The 26263-nt window shown below is 39.6% G+C and overlaps 1 protein-coding gene across 1 annotated transcript in view; it reads left to right on the forward strand.

Annotated features, from left to right (window-relative positions):
• The first annotated feature begins 1356 nt into the window (after positions 1-1356).
• Positions 1357-26263, forward strand: part of LOC140193995 (visinin-like protein 1) — a 137813-nt gene continuing 112906 nt past the window's right edge. Inside the window, exon 1 of the mRNA XM_072251283.1 lies at positions 1357-1612. The gene's annotated coding sequence lies outside the window, so the exon portion shown is untranslated. The remainder of the gene's footprint in view (positions 1613-26263) is intronic.

Below are 26263 nucleotides of genomic sequence, written 5' to 3' on the forward strand. Positions count from 1 at the left end.
GGTGGAAGTTACTTCTTGGCAACCCACAGGTGGATTGTCTCATCATCTCCATTGTTTATGTTGCTGAACTAAGCAACAGTAAAACCTCAGAAACAGCACCTTCTTATCTAAAGGCAAGTAAATGAGCTGAATATATTAAATGTGCCAAAATATCTCTTGTGAAATATTTGTTCTGCTTGGTACATCTTTCCATTGAAAGGTGGCACTTGAGCCAATAAGCTATTTGATTGCAAAACACTTCTCATAAGTAATGACCAACATAAATTAACACTGGGTGTTCAGTAAAAAAATAATGAAAATGAAAATGTAATTTGAAATATAAACAGCTCAGATTGTCTCAATAGTTTATATAACGTAGCCATTTTTCTTTTTACCTTATAGTGTTCAATTTTTCATAAATGTGGCAAAATACCATAAATCTATCTTAACTGCACCATGCTGTATTTTAAACCTTTAAAACCCATAAACTAACTCCTGATACCCAATGCTGATTTTGAACACAACGTGCACATTGTAAACATACCAGTGCCAAATGTAAGAGAATGGACATCTCTTTCACTGCATAAGTGAATAAATTTGTTCAGAAATCATTTTCAGTCTTGCCTAACTTGATTTTCTAAATAACGATTTGAAACATCAGTTAGTTGGAATCTTAGTGAACTACCTTTATTCCTTTATGCCAGAGTAAACAGACTATTTGTACCGTTGTATGGAATAATTAAGTTAATACAGAATAGGCTAATTTCGGTGTAATATTCTTCACAATAACAAAATGCTTTTCATAACCCAGGCACCGGCAATGCGTGATCTGAATGCAACATACCGACACATTGATATACTTTGACTTCACACTTTTCGATTAAACAGTGAACGTTATAACCCACAATTATTTAGACCTCCATTGTAAATTAAACAAGCGTATTTTAAAACACGCGAGAGGGTGCCTAAGCAGTAAAGGAGACTTATTTTTCATATGTTGAGATAGCAACCGCTCAAATAAAAGCATCTGAAATTATGTTTACTTTTTTGCTGTATATATTTAAATGCATTTTCAAAAAAATATGATTGACAAATAGAGATGCGATTGATATAGACATAAGTGGAATTCAGTTGATTATTTTTTATCATGAATGGCGTGAAAGCGTTAAGATGAAGTGTTGTGAAATCACAATGTTTGCACGTTTCCCTTGCATCTGATAGCGTATTTCTTTCCGTCCCATCGATGTTTCTGCAGCACGGCTGAAACTGACCATCTCGGGCAGTAGCAGATCGCTTAACGGTAGGCGGGCTTCTTTTGGCCGCGCAGACTCAGACCATATGACATCAACTAACCACGTTACTACTTCCAAAAGAAAGCGAATATATGGAGTGTATGATTCACGGGGACTGACGCTTGCTTATACTCGTTTGTGCTTTAACAGTACCCCATAACTCAGAGCTGACGCGAGTCCTGTTCAACAGAATACATACACTTCTACAGGACCTGTACCAAACATTTGTGACTCAACCATTTTCATTGTTTTAACTCGAATGGTAGGATTCAACTGATTTCGGATCTAGCGAAAAAGAATAACTGCAGATTTTAAAATAAAACATCGTTTCACCTACAAAGGTAAGTGGTTGATGCACTGGAGAGAGAAAAATAATGTTGCATTTTGCGCATGCCGATTCAGACTGCTTGTTTAAGGTCTGCGTCTTTACTATCATCTAGTAATAGTATCTCTACTTTTCTCCCAAACCCGTGCAGTTTTGTTAAAAGCTCGCATCACTAAATCTGGCATGTCTGATCTAAAATGGCATTTATAATGGCCGAAATGTTGTTGAAACAGAAATCATTTAAGCATTTCACTTTCTCATAAAAATTGAGCACGATTCTGGCATCTTGAGATTGAATGAATTAACTGCAGCATACTGCGTTAATTGTGCATATATATCAGCATGGAAAAAAATCCATACCATGCATGATTGCCCTTTCCTTATAAAGGTACATTGCTGGTAGTTGGACAATATTTATTGATGCAAGGTGCATGTAATTTTCCACCGTAATTCCATCGTGAGTTGTGATTCGCAGTCGCGTGCCTGCAAAAAAAAAAATCAACGAAGAAGTCCAGAACGCATAAACATCATTATTCGTCAGTTTCCTAAACCTTGGAATAGACGAATAGAAGCATGTCACCAGAGGCTGAGAAGTGTATCCGTTAATAAAGCTACCTAATTTCTGTTTGATAATTGAACAAAAACATCGTGGTGGTTCATTCAATGCAAAAAGCAAAGCGCAGGTTTATGTATTTACGGAGGCTGATGAAGTAATAATGCAAAAGCGACTCCTTAAGTCGATCTCGTGGCTTAAAACTGAGACGCGTTGCAACATTATCTATCCCCGCCTACTGCCCCCAGCAGGTTTGTTTTATTTCTACAAAAGGCAGCACTGTTGCCTATGGGGAGGTGGGGGCTGATATTAAAAATATTATTTCTGTGGCAACAGTATGTTTTCCTGCCCTGGTTCTGATGTATGATATTGTTTTGAATCCACATCAGTGTAGTACAGTGAGTAGCTTACCAGCTAATGACAAATTCATGTAAATGCCGGTACATCATTTAATAATTAGAGTAATTCGAAATCCATAGTTCAATAACGACATCAGCAATAAAGTACTGTTTTTGTAGTGGGATAAGGACACGTAGTTCATTTTTTGTCAAAGACATAACTTTGGTAATTTGAATTGCAGAATTGTAATTATTCCTGGTAATCTACGGTGGTAAAATGCTTATGCTAAACTCCAAACAGCCTTTATTTTAATACATGTTAAAGCGGCATCATGTTGTGACTGTCAAGATTTGCTCTTACAAAGTGAGGTTTTCCAGATTATATGAATGGCCAGTTTCGACAGCAGAAATTATCTAGAAATATGATTATGATCAAGGAAACTGAAAGGCTTGGACTTGCGTAAGCAGATTGTGGATAGATTGATTTTCTGTGAACGTACTGGTAATTTCAATGTTATATTAAAGTCCAGATATTAGATAATAGCGATAATATCTAATGTGAAATATAGTCTTGCATATCTTTAAAAAGGAATTTCTATGTTGTTTAAAATAACCAGATATCCTTGCAGGTTTCTGAAAATTCATTGGATGTAGATATAGCTGTAAAAATGTATATCCCAGTTTTAAGCAGCAGGGCAAGACTTATTTTTTCAAGAATACCAGTTACCGGATCACTTTTGGTGTCTCTACCATTTTGATATATTAAATAATTTTTTTCTCTACTAAATTAAGTATTCTTCCTCAAGATCTTTATCCGTTTGGCAAGAGCAGTAGAAACGTCTGGTATAATTTTAAAACTGGAGTGGGAATTTTACTTGCGGCACTAAATGCCCAAAGGAATTTTAAAAGTGAAGCTAGAAAGTGCTCCACTTAAAATTGACAGCAATGCGCGCACGCGGCTGATAATGCCCGCAATGCAAAACCAGAAAGGAGAAAATAGCAGACTTTGATAATGTTACGAATTTGTAGCTTGTAGATAAACTGTTTAACACAAAAGTTTTTTTTCTGACTTTAGAAACTGTCTATTGTCATTTCCAAGTTCACCAGGGATGACTTAGAACTTTCCTGTTAGAAACACCCAGTTTGCAGTTGTCCAGTTTAGTAGTGAAATGTGAATACAATTCAAGCAAGCTTCGGTGGGGAGCCTTTGTATTTTGTACTGGAAAGGATCTGATTACTTTGGTAATGTAAGGTGCTTCATTCTACTGTCAATGAACATGTTTTCATGTGGCTGTGCAGTATATTCTGATGGAGATATAAGGCTTTTAAACAAATTAAAGCAATGCAGTCATTCCTCTATTGTCTATAGGTATGCTGATTCTTCGTCTGTCATTATCTTTTATTGCATGCACCACTAATAAAGTGCCCCTACTCACTCCCCCCCCCATATTCACAAAAGTGCGTTGTATAAGCTTGCCCATGGCTTATAAAATAAAGAATCGTATTATTCTTTTTCGTAATTACCGTTCGTTCCTGCAATCTGTAAAACTCAGATAAATCTGCCTGCACTGTTTTACAACGGTCGTCTTCAAAAAAACTAAAATATTAAGGTCTTCTCGTAATAGGGAAGTCATATCTATGTCACTGTATAATCCATTTATTTTGTGGTTATACGATCTTGTTTATTGCGATCATGTTTAAACATCTGATTGAATTAGATTTAACTGGAATTTTTGGTCACTCGTGTGATTACTAATTATTGACGTGGACCCACGTTTTATCTTTAACAGCTGATAGTTCCCATTGGGACCCGTGCCGCTTCCGAATAACAGTAGATGCGGCTATTATATGGCCGGTTTGTTATTTTCCAGTTTGTTCGAATACGGGGGAAATGATGTGTGAAGCGAAAATAACTATTGTAACAAAACCAAGTTTCTACCAGGGGGCGCCACTAACAAAATGCTGAATTGCTAGAAGCTGTTTCAAAAAAAAACTGGGTAATTATACGTTTCGGTAGCTTTTTCAGTACGCGAATGATTATTGTTTCGATGCAATATCTTGAAATGTCACTTTGAATTCAATCCTCAATTAGCTGCGAACCACTTCTAGTAACTGCACTTCAGTCCATTCCGTTCCGGGAATTCTGAAATTTCACAGGAACAAACATGCATGTGTAGTCAGTTTTTATTACTTCTGTCCCAAAACTTTCGGCAATCAGTTAACAGTTTTTAATAAAGGCAATACCGTCATGATCTTTTACCCATAAACAAGTGTAATTTAATTCCTAACTTATCCTAATTTTTGTCGGTTCACCAATAAAAGTTGTATTTCAGAGTTTCTTCCTCCCCCCCCCCCCCAACTCATCAAACAGTTCAATGGGATAGTTAGTATATAACCAGAAGACAGATAAAGCCTCTATTAATGTGAATAAAAACACTGCAGATGCAGAAAACGCGATTTTAAACTAAATTGAAGTTGCTGGAGTGAGACAGGGGATCAGAGATCACCTGTAGGGAAAAATAAAACTAAGTACAGTACTTTTTCAGTACAATGATCAATGCTACCTGTTCTCCTGGCTACAGTATTTCAATATGATATCTATCTCTACAGACCTTGTAGTGTGTAGAATTGTGAGCATTGGCCTGTGCTTACTTGTAACCCAGAACCTTCTGACTCAGAAAAGCATGCTGCTGTTGAACCAAAATTTACTGCTGTTGATTTGATGGAAACTGGCTTTTTTTGGCTTAGAGTCTGTGCTGACCACGGACCATCCATCTTTATAGTTATCCTAGCCCAATTCAGTCTGTTCTCTCTCCCCCACCCACCACCCCCACTGCCAACGCCCAGATAAGTACTTGATAGGAATATTGTCCTTAAATTGTCTTTAATTTTCCACTACACACTCAGGTAATTTACAGGAGCCAGTTAATCTTCCAACCACTACACTCAGGATGTGGGAAGAAACTGAAAACTTAGAGGAAACATGGAGAACTTGCAAACTCCACACAGACAGCACTGGAGGTCCACTTTGAATCCTGGTTTCTGGAGTTGTGAGGCAGAACCTCTACTAGCCCTGGCTTAAAGCTGGAGGACATGATTGAAACACAAAGGTTGCTCTGGAATTGACTTGCCACCTGCAATATTATTGTTAACATTGTTCAATTACCAATATTGAAAATATTCAATAACTCTAAATTCTGAGGCACATAAGTTTCAGAGAAGATAACTTGCAATACAGAACCCAGTGGGAGTGTTTCCAAATTGTCATCTGAGGAGGGTGAAGGAAGTATGATATTGGCTTTTTAAAGAAAAGGTCTATCCACCATGTAGCAATAAAAGCAAGCAAGATTTTAAATAAATTATAATCCACATATCTTTAGTAGCTGAATTGGTATTATAGATTTGTTTCCCAAGAAACACATGAGAAATGGAAATTAATTCTGCTGAAACGAAGAAGATTAAGACCGAGATTTAGTGAAAGAGTCTAAATATCCAGATTAAGAGCAATAAGGATTGTAATAATAAATTTAATTAGAAATTTGATGTTTGGTACATAGTCTGTTTTATTGGTTAACTAGAACTTATTTTGCTTTCATGCTCTTGCATTGTTTGTACAAAGTTTCCATTTAGCACAACTTTTACATCATTCTCAGCATTGTGCTATTGTTTTTTGACAAACAGTATTGCAGAAGTACTTTTAATCATTTTCAAATCTCAACACCAGACTTTCGAAATTCTACCTACCCCAGGCTCCAATAGGCAAGAGATCTTCAGGGGTACAGAGAAAACATGAAAGATGTTCTCAAAAACTCAACTCTTTTTTTAAAAAAAAAAAATTCACAAACGAGAAAATCTGCAGATGCTGGAAATCGGAGCAACACACACAAAATACTGGAGGAACTCAGCAGGCCAGGCAGCATCTATGAAAAAGTACAGTCGACATTTTGGCCAGAAATGTTGACTGTACTCTTTTTAATAGATGCTGCCTAGCCTGCTGAGTTCCTCCAGCATTTTGTGTGTGTGTTGCTTTTTTTTTAAAAAAAAAACTCGTGTCAACTTTTGGGAATACCTGGAACTTGACTCGTCAATGTAGTGAGACTGAAGCCAGGAAGACACTAATAACCTGAGTCTCTTCTGGAGCATACAAAGGTCGTGCTTCACCTCACTGCCTTACCTGTCAGTAGAATCTACAGGTCTGACATGGGCCTTGTCAGCCACTTCAGAACACATAGAACTATAATGGAAGTAAGTAATCTGTGGCTCTGTGGAAATTTCAATGAAAACTTCAGTGTAGTATTTTCAGAAACTTCAATCAAAATAAAGCCTGACCAATATTCAGGTGATTTATCAAAACCCAATGTGCCAGCAGAAAATGCAGCAATATGCTGTATGGTGACATGTCTATGAAGGTGCTGAGATAAATTAGTTGATGCTATCCAGAAAAAACAGGATAACAATTCTGAGAACCTCTAAGTGGGAAGCCACCTGGATATGGAAATCATTGCATCTTAATCACAAGACCAAATGCATGCCAATGCTCTGCCTAAACCATTTTGGAAGAATTCCTTCACGTGGACTGCAGTTCTTTGAAAATTCTTTCAAGGCAAATTGGGCAAAAATACAGAAAAGTACTTAAAATTATGCCTTTATTTATTGTGTTGTTTGATGAATGATGTTTATAAAAATACTTAAGTAGGTTAAGGGCTTCATTTCAGAACATCTTTGAGAAGCGAAGTGGTGAGTCATCTGAATGAAGTGCAGCAGTCCTTGTATAGTACTTCCTTTGTGCTGTTAAGCAAAGAGATTCAGCTTCTGATCCATTTATAGTGGAGCTTACATTATCAGAGACAGGATGGTATCGGTATTGAAGGAGAATGCAGGTGAAGTTGTTCTGTGACACTGGTGCTAGATACTGGAGAACACAAAATTTACGAGTAGTTTAAAGAAAGCGTGCACCTCATGGAGGGGCTAATCATTTGGCATGGCAGAATGAATTCAATTTGAATACATTAATATTGACTCAATTAGCTACAAAATTAAGTTGACTTCCAGACAGACCCACTATCTGCATAATAAGTTTTATTATCATTGTACAATTGGGTGTTAAAGGACCCATTGACTTAGATTACAATGGCTATTTAGGTATTTAATTCTATGTTTAAGGCTATGTCTAAGAATATTTAAAAACAATAATGAACTGAATACGCTATGGCCTGCCATGGTAGCATAGTGGTTAGTGTGATGCTATTGCAGCTTGATGCATTCCAGAGTTCAAAGTTCAATTCTGGCACATCTGTAAAGAATTTGTACATTTCCCCAGGAGTGTGTGTGTGTGTTTACTCCTAGCTTCCTCCCACAGTCCGAAGACCTACTGGTTAGTAGGCTAAATGGTCTCTGTAAATTGTTTTGTAATTAGGCTCGTGTTAAATAGGTGGGTTGCGAGATGATGCGGCTCAATGGCTTGGAATGACCTTGTCAGTTCGGTATCTCTTTTTTAAAAAAAACACAAATGGACTTGGCTATGTTCGACAACTCCAAGGAAGCTTCCAATGTTAATTTACTTATCACTTTTTTCTATTGCAGAACTATACATGAAGTTCGATAATAGGGCCTAATTGTGCTGAGATACCCTAGTATTACATAATCTTACATCATCCAGACTTTGAATTAAAATCCTCATTCATTTGAATAGGAATTCATGAAGTAGAAATTTTTAAAAAATACTTTTTGCTACTTTATTCAATTAGTTAGTGTTTCATATGTGTTTTACTTTTGAAAGGTATTTTAATAATTCAAAACTATTTTAATCATTTTTAATCTGTCATCAGATATCCAAAACATGCAAAATTTCTTAGTAAGCCTCTACAGACTTTGACAGAAGATGAGGCTTCACCTCCAGCCTTGCCACTTGTCAAGAGCTGTTCCTGTATCTGATGAATCTATGATCTAGTCACTGCTGAGCCCTCAGTACACTTTGTTAATCAAGTCCAGGATTGTGCAACTTGAGGCCCATATTCACCTCTGGCTACCCCAGTTACAGCATAGGCTGAAGGGCAGTGGAATGAATCAGGACAGTAGGCAGAAATGCACATGATCCAACCCATTAACTGTATTGCAATGATTTGCAAATTATCAATCTACCTTTAGTAATCAGAGGAAGTAATAACAGATTGATAGGTTGGGTTAAGAAATTTTATCACCGTATCCCACTTGCCCAAATTGGTACTGTAAAGAATAAACATTAGTTATCTATCTGCTTGCAAACCTTGGCCTTTCTTTTGTATAACTATCCCTAATTTTGAGCAGAATATACACTGTTACTACTTTAGTGAAATTGCTATCCATGGGAAAATAAAGTTCTAACAAAAACATAAAATTACTTTTTGTTTCCCCTCAATGCTATAGTGACATGGTTAGCTTGTAGCATTTTTGTGTACTATGAATTTCTTACACAAAGTATTTCTCCATTGCTTGCTGTAGTTTGAAAATGAGCTTTACAGAAATGTTTCAGAAATTACGTAAAGTTTAATTTCAGGTTTAATTATTATTCAACTCTGCATGATCATAGCCAAACAAAACAATGTTTCTCCAGGGCCAAGATGAAAACCAGATTACCACAGCACATTGCACAAATGGCACATATGATTATGGCTTCAGAAACACATAACAGTTGCATAGGAAAAAAAAAATAGTATAGCCCAAGTCCCTGAGTGGTAATGACTGTAGAATTGATGGTAAGTTGTCCTGGTTCAGTTTGTTCTTCCACCGAGCAAACACTGGAGGGTAGCACTGATGGGAGGGGATTGTCGCCAACCCAAGTACAGATTCCAGTGCAGTCCGCAGACGCTGTCCTGCATTGCATTGGTGTCTTCTCTCCTCTCCTGGTCGGCTGCAACAGGCATGGCCCTAGTCCTCACTACAAATGAGACAACACAGTTCCCCCACCTTTGGTCTTGCCAATGAACTAGTGGACTGGACTTGCAGTATTCTGCATCACCAGTGTCCAACAGGGTCTGTGATCACAATAAAAATGTCCAAGACAATCACTTGAACTGCACAACGTCCAGCGGTACCGCAATAAGTCCAGCTCCATCACTATTTCTCAGTTCATGAATGGGGAGTCCTGCGGTGCTTAATGTTCTTTGTATCCGGCAGTGACTTGCAATTGTATATTTTAAAAAAGACTTGCAAGTCCAACAAATGTATCTTTGATTGGACCTGGAGTGGTTCCTGTGTGCAAGTGCACCGACATCTTACTGGAAGGGCTGAAGAACATGGTCAACAAATTTATACGATAAATACCGATGGAAAGTTCTGTAAGTTTTAAACTATTGTAAAACATTGATTTTGGCTTTGGTCTATTATAAAACCTGTCTTTATTGTACCTTTTGCACTTCATGGGAAAGCTGAGAGACACTAATAATAGGTAATGTAAATCTCTAGTCACCTCTAGGCCAGATCAGGAAAGCTTCCTTCCCTGAAGAGCATTAGCAATTTTTTTTTTTTTTTTTTTTTTTTGCATGACTATCTTAGAGTTTCATTGCAGATAATGGACTTTTAGTCCAAATTTATTAACTGAATTTAATTGGGGTTTAAAATATATGCTGATCATTAGTTCACACCTCTGAATTGCCAGTCCAGTGAATTAACCACTGTTGTATCCCAACACTTGATTATTAGTAGTAAAGATTAATGTTTGTTTGAAGTTATAGACTGGGGATTGCAGAAATGCTTAGGCAGTTAACCAATGTTGGATCTAAAGACAGAGGACTGTGACCATGCAATGACCCTCCAGCTCCATAACTTCAGCATGAGCTAGGAGCCAAGAATGCTTCCCTCGCAAAGAAATCTATACCATTTCTCTGTTGTATGCAGTGAGATCAGTCAGTTTGATAGAATGTTTGGTTTTATCTTTGAAGTTTAATTTTATTTGCCCAATGAACAAGCTCAACGTTTTGTACAAAAAAATCTGTCAATTTTCATTTCCCCATAATGAGTTCTGGAGATGGTATGAGTAGAACTGTATAAACAGTGTTATTGAAGTTTAAATTTAAAATGGATCTATTTTATCAATCTTTATGGTACTTAACAATCCACAGCACAAAAGTGTCAGGAGAGGTGCCTTGGAGGTACCCATACCCTAGAGGAGTTCCAGTGATGATAATTCAATATTTTAATCAATACACCCTGGCATCAAGTTCAAGGACAGTTAATGACCTTTAGTTAGTAAACAATCTGAAACAAGAACAGAGCTGATTCTTTTATAGACTGTGTGATGCTTTAGCAATGTTATTGCTTGCCAAACAGAATTACAACTTGAAATAATGTCCTCAAAACAGTGACACTTGGTCTTTTTTGTATATTTTGTATTATGCTATTTTGGAGGGATTAAAAAGCCTTGCTAGGTCAACTGCAAAACATAGAATTAAATCTGATCTAAATAGGGAATGTGCCAAATTTAGTTGACAGACTAATAAGTGGAAATTCTTTATTTAGATTATTTGAATTTTTAAAGAGAAAAACAATTTTGTTCAACAGTTTGGATTGTAGAATATGGTTATTATCTATCCTAAGACATTGATTTTCTGAGTAACTTAGCTCTTTTTTAACTTCGTGCTTGTGAGCAAAGGCCTGATACTCTTTCATAAAGGTAACAGAAATCATTGACTTCATAGCTATAGTTGTAATTACTAAATAAAAGCAGAAGTACTGCAGTATATAAATGTAGGAATATTAATTTTAGAATTCATGCCCTGTACAAACAAACTCTTGTACTATTCTTTATACAGATTTTAGACAAATCGCCATGTACTATAGATTTTTATTTGGTCTTGAAAACAGTTTTTATTTGGTCTTGAAAACAGTGTTAAGTACACACTTGTAATTAAGTGCAAAGAAACAAAATCTAAGATGGTTGAATCTGATAATACATGCAAGAAGTACTTGCATGAAACTAAATCCTATTATGATTTTTCAGAATAAAAAGAGCAGCAATATGCAAATGAAAACCTATCCATCCATGCCTCTTGGCTCTTGGGTGCCATGATAGCATAGCAGTTGCGCAACACTATTACAGTTCAGGCCCTCGCAGTTTGGAGTCCTATAAGGAGTTTGTACTCTCCTCCCCCCCCCCCCCCCATGGAATGCATGGGTTTCCTCTGGGTGCTCTGGTTTCCTCCTACAGTTAGTAGGTTCATTGATCATTGTAAATTGTCCCATGATTAGACTAGGTTAAATCAGGGGGGTTGCTGGGTGGCAAAGCTTGAAAGACTAGAAGAGCCTGTCTTATGTCCCCACATAAAATCAACAATCAACCATCTTGGACTTGGACTGACTCAAAGCTGCAAATTATATCTGCCTGTATGTCCAATTTCTGCTAAATTGCAACAATGGGAAAGCCTAATTGATTTTCCCCATTTTAATTAAAACAAAATTCTCAGATCTTAACCTGCTTTCCTGTTTTAAGTTGTACCTCTTTTTGAATTCCTGGACACTCTGGCCATTTTGCAACATAGACTTAATTAGTTCTTTGACTGATTTTGAATAATCTACATCTATGTAGCCAATCAAAATAGGTAATTTTTAAAGGTTGCTGCATTGTTTTTGGTTTTTGAACTCACTAGGTGCTCTCAAGTCAGAGCTCCAACATTCATACAAGTCAATTGGAGTTTATTGTCGTGCAGAAGTAGAGAGGTTCACTACAATAAAAACATTTGCAGCAGTATCACAGACAGATATAAAATGTACATAAGATTAAACTATACAGTGAGGTCAGAAGATTGCAATACAAGAATCTTAGTGCAAACAAAAACAAAGACACAATCAAAGGCAAGTCCACAAGGTGCTCTGTAAGTGAGCTGAGGTGGGGTTTGGGTTGTACCGAGAATTTTAAGAACCCGATGGATGTGGAAATTAGCTGTTTCTGAATCTGGTGTTGTGGGACCTCGAGCTTCTGTATTTCCTCTCAACGGTAGCAGTGAAAAGAGGCATCATCCAGGTGGTGGTGATCCTTTTGATAGATTCCACTGTCTTGTTAAATGTGTTCTGCTGGTGATGTTCCAGAATGATAGATTAGATTAACGAAAGCATACTTTCAATAGTGGCTGGATATTAGAAAAGTCTACCAATTTCTCAAGATGTTAGAATTGGCAAGGCTTTTTTTTTCTTAAACATCTTAAGAACTATAATTTGCAGCTATGATAAATGGGTAATTATCTAAAAGGATTGATTCATTGGTACTGTTTAATCTACCTTACGTACACTCTGCTTCACCTTTAGCAGTTCATGCGAGATTTTGCGGGTTCTGCCCAGCCCACATATGCCATTACTGAAGTTTTATGGTCCCTGAACTTCGGTATTCTTTAGCTTAAGCAACGTTGTACAAAAACGTTTTTGAATGTATCTTATAAAATGTTACATTCAGAAACTTGAGTCCAAGATTTTCGCATGTAATTCATAAAAATCTTTAACCTAATTCTTGACCTTGTAGCCGTGTTTCACTGAAACTGAAGCTCTTTTATTTACTGAATTTGTTACTGACTAATTTTTCCTTGGCCCTCAACTCCTATTTATGCCAGCTTTGTTTTCTCACATATTTAAATATTAGGACATTCATGATACTGGCAATGTTGTGTTATTTTTTACTAGTTGTCCTGGGGATTATAGTTTGGTGCTTTTTACAAATTGCACCCTTAGTAGTGATAGTATTCCTTTGTAATACTGAGTACAATTTTGTTGAAGGTTTGATCTGGTTACAGATTTACCACTTGCAGTCTTAGGACACATTCCAATTTTGCACTTTATGCCTTTGATTTCTTCCTAAATAGTGTTAGTGCAGCATCTGCCCTTTCTTTGATTTCTGACACGGTACCTTCAGTATGCACTTGAATCAATTTCATCAGTTGTCTTATCTTTTATCAATTGTCATCTTAAAAGGTTCTTATTAAAGTCTCTATAAATGCCTATTCATGAATTTTAGTCTATCCTCTGGCTCCACCTCCCTCCCCCTCACCAATTTTATCATATGGCCTATTGCTTATGAGACTTCAACCAACTTTATGGGATTTAGTAAATTCCAGGATTTTTTTTTTAGGATATCTGATCTCTAATTTAAAATGGGTCAGTAATCCTGCTATGCTTCCATGATTTCAACAATTAAGTTGTGCAAAAAGCAAGTGAAAAGCCTGGCGGGGAAGTAACAAATCTCAAAAGGCATGCACCAAAATATTACTCATATTCCTCATCATTACGAGAAAGAAAACAAAGACTTTCTCTCCTTTTGCAGCCACCGATCAACGTGGCGTATGAATATCTTGATTTTTTTTAATTTGTCTCAGAATTCCAATTTCTGAAGTACAATATCTTTATTTTGCAGCTTTGATTTAAAACATAAATCTCCCTTTTCTGTATTCAAGGATGTTTTCATTATCAGTTTTCAATGGATTGTGAATACAGCAATGCTATTCTTTCACACTGGGAACACAAGCTGTTGTTAAAGTCTGAATCAATGCAAAACAAAATAAAAGTCTGCCATCAGTGAAGTTTTGCATTCTGAAGCTGCCGTCACTGAATATTATATTTGGTTGTCTTTGCATCTAGAAAATTTAATTGCAGAGTTAGTGATCTTTGGAATTGAAATTGCTAGATCATACACATTATTGACCATTGGAAAAATGTCTTGCTACTTCGTAGAAAATGTATGACCTAGCAGGAGCCAATAAGTTTAACCACATTTGTGCTGGTTGAGAAATACAGCCAAATTCCCAAACTTGGTTCATGGTCCTACAAGATGTGGTATTTTGGGCTTTATTTTCAACCAATAGCACCCTCTAGGTGCAAAGATTTTCCTCCTGCCTGCTCTAATCTTTTCACAATTATTTGACATCAATGCCTGCTGTTTTTTAACTCCTCTTGTAAGGGAATCAATAATTACCCCCCCCCCCCTTACAGATTTCATCTCAAATTGCATGTGTTCCAAAGAAAACAATCCCAGCCTATTCAGTTCTTTCCTCATCATTACTGTTTTTCTAGTTCTCTCAATGCTGCATTCCATCTTTGCGATCACAAATTTCTTGTAATATCCAAAATGGCCAGATTAATCTACGTACAATTCTAGGTAAGATCCTTATTTTTGCATTCTAAGCCTTTGCTAATAAAGGAAGGCATTCCATATACCATTCCATATATCTTCTGTGATAGCTTTTATTCAAAGCATTGTTCCTCTCTTCTCCCCCCCCCCCCCATACCCTCCAAATTATTGATTTTTCCTTTGACTTTTTGCATAATCCCAGTGCATATTCTGACAGGTTTTTTTCTAGATTAAATATTTTTACCAATTTTTTAGTCCAATTGACAATCCACTGATATCCTCCTGTCAATCTAATCAACTTTTGTAACATGTGCAAACCTCTTCAGAATCAAATGCAGGGAACATAATCAGTCGTTAATGGATAATATAAACAGCAAAGGTCTGTCCTGAAATTCTGTGAGATTCCAAGTACTTCCCCCCTCCATTTTTGGCAGTAGGTGCTAGATGCTGAATGAGTGTGGCTGAGGAACGTTGGTTTTGACCTAGAGTAAGTGATATTTTTCAGCAAGGCGCATTCAAACTAGAATGTTGGCAGGCCTTTGTCCCTTTTGCACAGTGGCACAATTGACAGCAAATTGTGCCTCTGCTTTACAGCTACAATGGACTGAGTTCTAATTTCCTGCATCATGTGAAAAATTTATGAGCTGGTAGTTAATTGGCCACTATAAATCGCCTTGATTGTAGTATGTATATAATGTGGTCTGAGGAATATTCAGATTGCTCTGTGAACTGGGAGAGACTCAATGGGCCAAATGGCTTACTCCTGCATTACAAGGAAATAGTACTGAGCCATTTTGAAGCACATTGAAAATAACCTTCCAGCTGCAAAGTTAACATCTGTGTTCAGCATTCAACACAATGATAACCTGATTTCTCATCAAAGAAATCCAAAACCTGGGCCTCTGTACATCGTTTGCCACTGGATCCTTGACCTCCTCACCAGGAGACCACAGTCTGTGCGAATCAGAAATAACATCTCTTCCTTGCTGCTAATCAACACTGGTGCACCTCAATAATGTGTGTTCAGGTACCTCTCTACACCCAAGGCTGTGTGGCTAGGCACAGCTCAAACACTATAAATTTGCCACTATAAATTTACCATTGCCAGTATTTTAGATGGTGACTCCTCATTAAGCATTCCGAAGTAGAAAGGGTGAACAGTTTCAAGTTCCTGGATGTCACCATCTCTGAGGATCTATCCTGGGCCCAAAATATTGATACAATTACAAAGAAGGCATGACATTGGCTTTATTTCATTGGGAGTTTGAGGAGAATTGGTGTGTCACCAAAGACGCTCGCAAATTTCTACAAATGTACCATGGAGAGCATTCTAACTGGTTTGCAGCACTGTCTGGTATGGAGGGGCCACTGCACAGCATCAGAAAAAGCTGCAGAAAGTTGCAAACTCAATCAGCTGCATCATGGGCACTAGCCTCCCCAACATCCCGGACACCTTCAAAAGGCGATCTCTCTAAAAGGCAGCACCCATCATTTCAAAATCCTCATCACCCAGGACATGTTCTCTTCTTATTGTTACCATCAAGGAGGTGATATAGGAACCTGAAGATACACACTCAGTGTTTCAGGAACAGCTTCTTCCCCTCTGCCATCAGATTTCTGAATCCATGAATACTTCCTCAGTATTATTTTCCCTCTCTTGCACTAATTATTTATTTTTATATATACTTTGTATTTTATAGTTTTGCTTTCACTATGTACGTATTTCAATGTACTGTTTTGCAAAACATTTCATGATGTGCTGGTGATATTAAACCTGATTCACATTCTAGTTAAAGATATCATTGGCATGCAAATCTGCACAAACAAGAGATACTGTCTTGTCGTTTATTTATCTCTATCTCCTTCAACTCCACTGTTGTATGTTATTTACTTTTCACCCAACATCTTGGAATCGGATAGTTCCCGGATTCACTGTGAGTACATGTATAATACAATGCAATGTCCAGTATGATCTCTTGAGTGAAGATATATGTCAACTTGGTCTCTTAAGTCTTCAAGTTCTAGAGGTTGATTTTGCCCCACGAGGAGGTTCAGGTTCCAGGGAACAAACTGCAATGGCTTATTTCCAAATGTAAGGATTTTGCTTTGAGGGGAAACGGGCCACGGCCAAGTAAACTAGTGGTTATACACTGGTTGCTGTCTAAGTCCAGCTGCTCCCCTCCCGCTTAAAAACAATTATTATTAGTAAATGAAAATAAAGTGGTTATATCTTGATTATGGCATTTGTTACTGCCTGGGATTGACTTATCAATAGCCAATAGAGTTGTAATACTGCAGAAATAATGTTGAAGGTCAGGTAGAAGTGGGGTATTGCTGTAGCATGACAGTCTTAAGTGATATCTATAAATTTCCTTGTTAAATAGATATAGGATTCAGGAAAGGGAAACAGAAATCCAGAAATGTCCAATCATTGTAGGGACTTCAACCAAGCCAGCTTTAAGTCTTTGATGAACTTCTACCAATATGTCACCTGTGGAAGCAGATGAGCTAACACACTGGATCACTGTTCTACCACCATCGAGAATGCTTACGGTGCCATCCTGCTCCCACACTTTCGGCAAGCCCAATCAGCTGGATGCACTTCAGCTCCTGGCGTATAATGCAAGACTGAGGACCACAGCACCAGTGGTGAGAATCGTGAAGATATGGTCTAGGGAAGTGGAGGAGCACTTACAGGGCAGTTTTGGAATGGTAGACTAGACCATATTGAGACACTCGTCTTTGGATCTGAATGGGTGCCACTGAATTGACCAAGCCTGCTTGGATGAGTGTCTGCCTTTGAAAAGGTACTGTGTCTTCCCAAACAAGAAGTTGAGGATGAACCTGGAGGTTCCTAGTCTGCTGAGCACTTGATCTGTGGAATTCAAGAGCAGTGATCCAAAATCCTATAAGAAGTCCAGATACAGACATCATAAGAGTAACAAGGGCAATATTGTGTTAAATTAGAGATACACTCGGATACAGGTCTGTTGTGGCAAGGCTTACATGCTTCACTTCCTATAAGGCAAAACCTAACAGTAGAAATGGCAGTGATGCCTCACTGCCTGACGAGTCCAATGCCTTTTACGCACACCTTGAAAAGGAGAATAACATTATGCACTTGCAAATTGCCACAACATCTGGTACCTCAGATTTCTGTCTGGATGCCACTGACAGAATATCCTTCACGAGGGTGAGCCCTTGCAGGTATCATGCCTCAAACGTGTACCTGACTAGGATTGAAAACGGGTGCCAACCAAATGACTGGAGTTTTCAAGAACATCTACAACCTCTCACTGCTGCATTCTGCTGTGATGAAGTACAACCAGAATTTGTTAAAGGCTAGAATGAACTCCTGCCCTTGCGAGGACCTAGACCTGCTACAGTTTATCTACCACCATAGCAGGTCCAAAATGGATGCAGTCTCACTAGCTCTCCTCTTTGCCTTAGAGCACTCTGACAACATTAAAACCTATGCCAGGCTGCTGTGTATTAATTACAGCTTGGCATTCTATTCCATCATTCCCTCAATATTAATCACCAAGCTTCTAAATTTGTACTACCCTCTGTAACTGGATTCTCAATGTCTTAATTGTGATACTACAGTCAGAATGGATCAGTTATAACATCTCCTGGCTGACAGTCAACACAGGTACTCAAGGATGCATGCTTAGCCCACTACTCTACACTCTCTGCACTCATAACTACTTGGCTAAACACAGATCAAACGCCATCTATAAATTCACAGCTAGTGTTATAAAATCTCAGATGGCAATGAGGATGTGTACAGGAGTGAGACTGGCTAGTTAAGTGACGTTGCAGCAGCAGCCTTGTACTCAACCTCAGCAAGACCAAGCAATTGTTTCAGGACTTTAGGAAGGGGATATCAGGAGTACCTGCACCAGTCCTCATCAAGGGATCACCTGTTCAAATTTCAGAGTAAATTTATTATCAAAGTACAGATATGTCACCATATACTTCCTTGAGATTAATTACCTTGCAGGCATTCATAGTAAAACAGAAATACCATGGAATCAGTGGAAAAACTACAAAGGCCAACAAAGAACCGATCTGTAAAAGAGAACAAACTGGGCAAATTCAAAATAAATAAATAATACTGAAAACCTGACTTGTGGAGTGCTTGCAAGTGAGTCTGTACGTTGTGGAATCTGCTCAGAGATGAGGGGAGTGACGTTATCCACACTGGTTCAGGAGCCTGATGGTTAAAGGGTAGTAACTATTCCTGAACCTAGTAGTATGGGACTTAATGCTCCTGCACCTCCTTCCCAATGGCAGCAGGGAGAAGAGAGCATGGCCTGGAGATGGGGGTCCTTGATGATGGTTGCTGCTTTCTTGTGGCAGTATTGCTTGTAGATGGGCTCGGGGATGGCTTTGCCTGTGATGGACTGGGCTGTGCCCATCACTTTTTGAAAGCTTTTTCATGAGTGGGCATTGGTGTTTCCATACCAGACCGTCATGCAACCAGTCTGAATAATCCACACTGTGCAGCTATAGAAGTTTGTCAAAGTTTTCTGTGACACGCCAAATACATGCAAACTTATAAGACAGAGATATTGTTGTCGTCTTTGTGATGACACTAATGTGCTAGTCCCAGAACTGATTCTCTGTTATGATAAGGCCAAGGAATTTAAAGTTACTGACAAACTCCACCTCAATATGGACTGGCTCATGGACCTCCAGCTCTTTGGTTTTGTGGCATTGAGGGAGAGGTTGTTTTGGGGCAGGTGAGCAGCTTCAAACTCCTGGATGTCAACATCTCAGAGGATCTCTCCTGGGTTCAGTATATTGATGTAGTGATAAAGGAGGCAAGTCAGTAGCTCCACTTCATAAGGAGTCCTTGGTACCATACCAAATCTGGATCACATTTCTGCAGATGTACAGTGGAGAAGATTTTGCCCGATATGGAAGCTCCATATCCCAAGATTACAAGAGGTTGCAGAGCATTGTAGATTCAGCCAGTGCCAGCGTAGACTTCACCATCGATAAGCTCTTCAAAAGTGGTATCTCCCAAAAGCAGCATCTATAATTAAGGATCTAACCATCTGGAACATCCCTGCTTCTCATTTCTACCACTGGGGAGAGTGTACAGGAGCCTGTAAATTCGCATTCAACAATTCAGAAACAATTTCTCATGTCTGTAACAGGATTTATGAACAGTTCATGAACACTTCCTTGCTGTTCCTTTTATTTGTACTGCTACTTATTTTGTAATTTATTGTATCTTATATCTTTTGTGCTGCTGCAAAGCAAAAGAAAGACATTCTATAAGGCAGTGATAATAAACCCAATTTGGATTGTAAACCATGTGAGAAATGAGCAGCAGATCAGCTGAGTGAGTGAGCTAAGGCCTCGAGGTGGCAGCAGGACCAACAGTGAACCAGAATGGGAGTCACCATCTTGTGAGAGGCTGTATGGTCAATGTATTTCTGCTGATGTCAGAGTGCAGGCTTCAGTGTGGAATGCAAGTCACGACCTTTTCCGCTCTTAGCTGAAGGAATCGTGGATAAAGGAGATAGAAGCTAGGGCAATGGTCTGCTCCTCCTGCAATGATGGGGGGGGTGGGATCCAGCGTCCCTGGTAACTATACCTGTGGGAGATGTGTCTAGCTGCAGACCACATAAAGCAACTAGTGCACCCTAGGTGGAACATCTTACACAAAAAAATTATAGAGAGATACATTTAGCAAATTAGTTCCACAGCAGGTTCGGAAAGAAGGGAGTTGTGTGGCCACCAGGAAGGATAGTAAGCATAGGTAGGGCATGCAGAGTGCAGGAGTCCCATGTGGTCAAATCACAAACAAGAGGAAATCTGCTGGAGGAACTCAGCAGGCCACGGAGCAGCTATGGAAAAGAGTAGACAGTCGATGTTTTGGGCTGAGACTCTTCATCAGGACTGGAATAAAGAGATGAGAAGTCAAGTAAAAAGGTGGGGGGGGGGGAGGAAGAAGTACAAGGTAGTAGGTGATGGGTGAAGCCAGGGGAGCGGTGAAGTAACGAGCTGGGAAGTCAATTGGTGAAAGAGAAAGGACTGGAGAAGAGGGAATCTGAGATAGAAGGGGACAGAAGGCCATGAAAGAAAGGGAATGGGGAGGAGCACCAGAGGGAGGTGATGGGAAAGTAAGGAGATAAGGTGAGAGAGGGAGAGGGGAATGGTAAAGGGGGTTATTACTAGAAGCTGGAGAAATCGATATTGGTGCCAGCAGGTTGAAGGCTACACAGACAGAATATAAGCTCCTCCAACCTATGTGTGGCCTCATCACAGCAGTAGAGGAGGCCATGGACTGACAGGAGATCCTGCTTTTTCTGGCGGATGGAGCATGGGTGCTCAGCAAAACAGTCTTATGATCTGTGAGGAAAAGCACCAGATACAGTATGTGACCCCAACAGATTCCCACGTGAAGTGTCGCCTCACTTGGGTGGACTGTTTGGGGTCCCGAATGGTAGTGAGGGAGGAGGTGTAGTGACACCTGTTCTGTTTGCAAGGATAAGTGCCAGGAGGGAGATCAGTGGGGAGGGACAAATGGACAAGGAAGTCGCATAGGGAGTGATCCCTGCAGAAAGATGTGCTTGGTGGTGGGATCCTGTTGGAGATGGTGGAAGTTATGGAGAATTAACTTCAGAGACTGGTGGGGTGGCAGAAGGGTTGGGTGAGGACAGGCATACATGAAATGGAAGAGATGTGGGTGAGGGCAGCACTGATAATCAAGGAAGGATTCTTTGAAGAAGAATGGCTTCTCATTAGTTCTGAAATTAAAAGCCTCATCCTGAGAGAGATGAGGCAGAGACAGAGGAATTGAGAGAAGGGGATTACATTTTTACGAGTGACAGGGTGGGAAGAGGTAGTCCAGGTAGCTGTGAGAATCAGTTAGTCATTCCCCTCTCAAACAGCCATACCTTTTGGATATCAAATTCCCCCAAGTGGCCTCTCAGAGGAAAGCAACAGCAGCTTCCAAGTTTGCGGTACCATAATGTCAGCACTTAGAGAATATCCTGGAGACATTATCCAGTGAGACCATCTGGATAGAATATCGGAATAGAAACCAAAGAGGAAACCTGCAGATGCTGGAAATGCATGCAACACACACAAAATGCTGGAGGAACTCAGCAGGCCAGGCAGCATTGATGGAAAAGAGCAAACAGTTGACATTTTAGGCCGAGACCCTTCATCAGGACTTGGGAGTAAGAAACTAATTAGTTTGTGGAGTTATATTACTGATTTCCCAATAGTCAGCAGGAATTAGAGTGGGGGAATAACTTTCCCAATATTTACTGGAATTATCTTGATTCAAGGGCCTTTGGTGGGACAGAATTTGTTAAATGCATCCAAAAAGATTTTTTGAGACAAAATGTAGTTATTCCTACCAGAGAAGGTGCTGTACTTTACCTTATTTTAGGAAATTTAACTCAACAGATGTTTGAAGTGTCAATGTGGAACACTTTGAAACTGACACAATTATAATCAACTCCCTTAGTTATGAAAGGCTCATGTTAAGGTCTTGAATTGGAGAAGTTTGATTTCTTTAGCATAGGAGAGGGCCTGATAAAAGTAGATTGGGAACAGATACCTGTGGATAAAACGTCAACTATAAAGTGGGAGTCTTTTGAACAAGAATTAGTTGACGGCCAGCATGTTCTGGTAACAGTGAAAAACAAATGTGACATGAATAGGGAACCTTGAATGACATAAGTACATTGACGGCTTCATCAAGAGGAAATAGGAAAACATATAGCAGGTAAATACCATTGGAATTGAAGGAGTTTCTTAAGGAATATGGAGTTTGTAGGAGAGAACTTAAGTAAATTGTGAAGGCAAAAATGGGCCATGGAATATCCATGACAAGTAAGATTAAGGAGAGTCCAAAGAAATTACATGAACACACCAGGAGCAAAAGGTAGACAGGGAAAGAATAGAACCCCTTAAAGATCAAAGGGATAATCTATATGTGGAGTCGGGGGATATCACTGGAAGCTTAAGTAACTAATTTTCATCTGTATTCACCAAGGCAAGGATGTGGAAGGTAGTGAATTCAGGGAGGGGTATGTGGGAAAAACTGCAGCAGGTCAGTATTTAGATGAGAAGTTGTTCAATGCCACAAGCACATGAGGGTTGATAAATCTCCATGGCTCAATGGGAAGTGTCTTAAATTGCTATTAGAAACAAGGGAGGAAATAGCTAGGGACCTGTTTGCTTTTCTGTTAGCCATGGGTGAGTTGCCAGAAAACTGAAAGATAGCTGATGCGGTTTACTTTCTAAGAGTAGCAGAGGTAAACCGGTAACCACAGACCATGGAGCTTTGCATCAGTAGTAACAAACTTACTGAACAAAACTGAAATAAAAGATATATTTACATTTTGAAAGCCTGGGGCTGATCAGGGATTGTCAGTATGTTTTTGTGCAGCGGAATTCCTGCCCCACTAACTTGATTGAATTTTGGAGGAAGTTACTGAGAAGACTGAAAGCAGGGTGGTAGGTGTCCATATGGACCATAGCAGGGTATAGTTCAGGAAGTTAAAGCACATGGGATCCAAGACAAGCTGGATAATTGGATCCGCAATTGGCTTTGGGTGGAATGATGTTTTTCTGATGAGAAGTTTGTGACCAGTGACATACCACAGGGATTGTTGCTGAAACCTTTGAGATTAACAACTCGAATGAGAATGTAAGAGGTTTGTTAGTAAGTGTGCAGATTACATGAAAATTGGTGGTGGTGTAGATAGCAACAAAAGAATAAGGCTGTGGCAGGATATAAGATTCAAGATATAGGTCAGATGGCACCAGCAGAGGGAAATTAATCCTGCCAAGAGTGATTTTTGGCAGACTGTAGGGGTAGGACATGTAGCATAAATGGTAGAGGGACTTCGGGGGTAATATTACTAATTCCCTAAGAGGTGACAACACAGGGTGATAAAGAGGCTTGTGTTCATAGTCAAGGATATAAAAAACAGAAAATTATGTTGCCTGGTTTGAAGAACTTCAGTTATGTGGAGAAATTGGATAGGCTGTGTTTGTTTTCTCTGGTGCAAAGGAGGCTGGGGTGTAACCTGCCAGAGATATAGGAAATTATAAGAGGCAAAGATAGGATATAGAGTCAAGATCTTTTTCTGTTGAATAGAATATAAAATAGTGTATAATAGAATATAGTTTTAATGTTTGATGAAGTTTGAAAGTGAGTTTGAGAGGTAGTTTTTGTTTTACACAAAGGGTTTGATACCTGGAACTTGCTGCCAGAGGAGGTGGTGGAGTCAGATACAATCAATATGTTCAACAGACATTTATACAGGCTCTTCCAAAGGCAGGGCATCAAAAGACACAGACCCAATGCAGGTTGCTGTACTGTAAATGGATATGGTGGGCTGGAGGACCACTTCTGACCTGTATGACCCCATGACTCCAAGTTTGTTTAAAAAAAACCTGAAAAAAAGGAAAATTTTGATCCCTGTATTGCTGGAGGGAAGCTCAACAAATTCTGCTTGGGAACACACCTAACTAATCCAGTGTGGCACAGTAAGAAATATATATTGGTATTGCTTTTTTTTTCCTTTTTTTTTTGAAGTACTTTTTTCTCTTCCAGTATATTTATTTTTCTTTCACTATTTAACTTCGGTTTCTGTAAGTACATCTTCTACAATGTGAGAATAGTTCACCCTCTTTCCTTCTGATCCTAAATAGCACTTCTCTTAAACACAAGAAATTCTGCAGATGCTGGAAATCCAAAGCATCATACTGAAAATGCTGAAGAAGCTCGGCATGTCAGACAGCATTTGTGGAAACGAGAAAACAGTCAACGTTTCAGGCTGAGACTCTTCTTCAGGACTGGAAAGGAAGGGAGAAGATGCCAGAATAAAAAGGTGGGGGGAGGGGATGAAGGATAGCTGGAAGGAGATAGGTGAAGCCAGGTGGGTGGGAAAGGTAAAGGACTGGAGAAGAAGGAATCTGCTAGGAAAGAGGAGGTGGACTGTAGGAGAAAGGGAAGGAGGAGGTGCAGCGGGGGGAGGTAATAGGCTGGTGAGAAGAGGTGAGAGGACAAAGTGGGAAATAGAGGTGGGGGGGGGAGACAGAGTATTTTTTCACTGAAAGGAGAAATCTATATTCATGTCATCAGGTTAGAGGCCACCCAGATGAAATACAAGGTGTTGCTCCTCCACGCTGAGATGGCATCATTGTGGCACAAGAGGAGCCATGGACTGACATGTTGGAGTCATAATTACAATGTTGAGCCACAAGGAAGTTCCACTTTTGGTGGATTGAGCAGAGGTGCTCAACAAAGCAGTTCCCTAATTTACAATGGGTCTCACCAGTGTAGAGGAGGCTGCATTGGGAGCACTGGATGCAACAGACAACCCCAGCAAATTCGCAGGTGAAGTGCTGCCTCACCCGGAAAGATTGTTCAGGGCCCCTGAATAGTGGTGAGGGAGGAGTGAATGGCCAGGTGTAGCATTTTGGCCACTTGCGGGCTAAGTACTGGGATGGAGATAGTGGGAATGGACGAGGGAATCACGAGGGAGTGATCCCTGTAGGAAGCGGAGAGTTGGGGAGAGGTAAAAATGTGTTTAGTTGCAGGGTCACTTTGGGGTGGAAGAAGCTGCGGAGAATGATGTGTTGGATGTGGAGGCTCATGGTGGGGTTGGTGAGTAGATGAGGAACTCCATCACTGTTGAGGTGGCAGGAAGATGGAGTGAGCTTGGATGTCTGGGAAATGGAGAAGCTGTGGGTGAGGGTAGCATTAATGGTTGAGGTAGGGAAACACTGTTCTCTGAAGAAGGAAGACATCTCTGATGTTCTGGAAAGGAAAGCGTCACCTGGGAAAAGATGCAGTGGAGACAAAGGAACTGAGAACAACATTTTTACAGGAGACAAGGTGGGAAGAGATATAGTCAAGATAGTCATGGGAATCGGTAGGTTAATAAAAGATGCTGATCAATAGCTTGTCTCCACAGATGGAGACAGAGAGATCAAAAAAGGATGAAAGAAATGGACCAAGTGAATTTAAGGACATGGTGGAAGTTGGAGGCAAAGTAGATGAAATAGATAAGCTCAGCATGGGTGCGTGAAGCAGTACCAATGTAGCAGAAGAAGAGATGGGGAGCATTACCAGGGAAGGCTTGGAACATGGATTGTTCCAAAATGCTACATCTGCCAATTCACCTCCTCCCTCACCTCCATTCAGGGCTCGAAAACAGCCCTTCCAGGTGAATCAAGGTTTCAGTTGCAAATCTGCTGGGATCATCTGTTGTATCTAGTGCTCCCGATTCAGCCTCCTCTACCTTAGTGAGACCCATCGTAAATTGGGGGACTGCTTCGTCGAGTACTTCCGTTCCATTCGCCAAAAGCATAACTTCCTGCTGGCCCAACATTTTTACTCTGATTCCTATTCCCCTTCGAACAGGGTGGCTCATGGCCTCCTCTACTTGTCCACGATGAGGCGACCCTCAGGATGGAGGAGCAACACCTTGTATTCCATCTAGGGAGCTTGATGGCATGAACAGCAACTTTTCCTTCTGGTAAAAATGATTTCCCTCCCCCTCTCCTCTTGTTTTCCTACTTTGATCTCTCACCTCTACTCACCTGCGTATCATCTCCCTCTGGTGTCCCTCCTTCCCTTCCTCCTATGGTCCATTCTTCTTTCTTATCAGATTCCTTCCTCTCCAGCCCTTCCCACCCACCTAG

Source organism: Mobula birostris, chromosome 2 (assembly GCF_030028105.1).
Source record: "Mobula birostris isolate sMobBir1 chromosome 2, sMobBir1.hap1, whole genome shotgun sequence".
In the NCBI taxonomy this organism is placed as follows: domain Eukaryota; kingdom Metazoa; phylum Chordata; class Chondrichthyes; order Myliobatiformes; family Myliobatidae; genus Mobula; species Mobula birostris.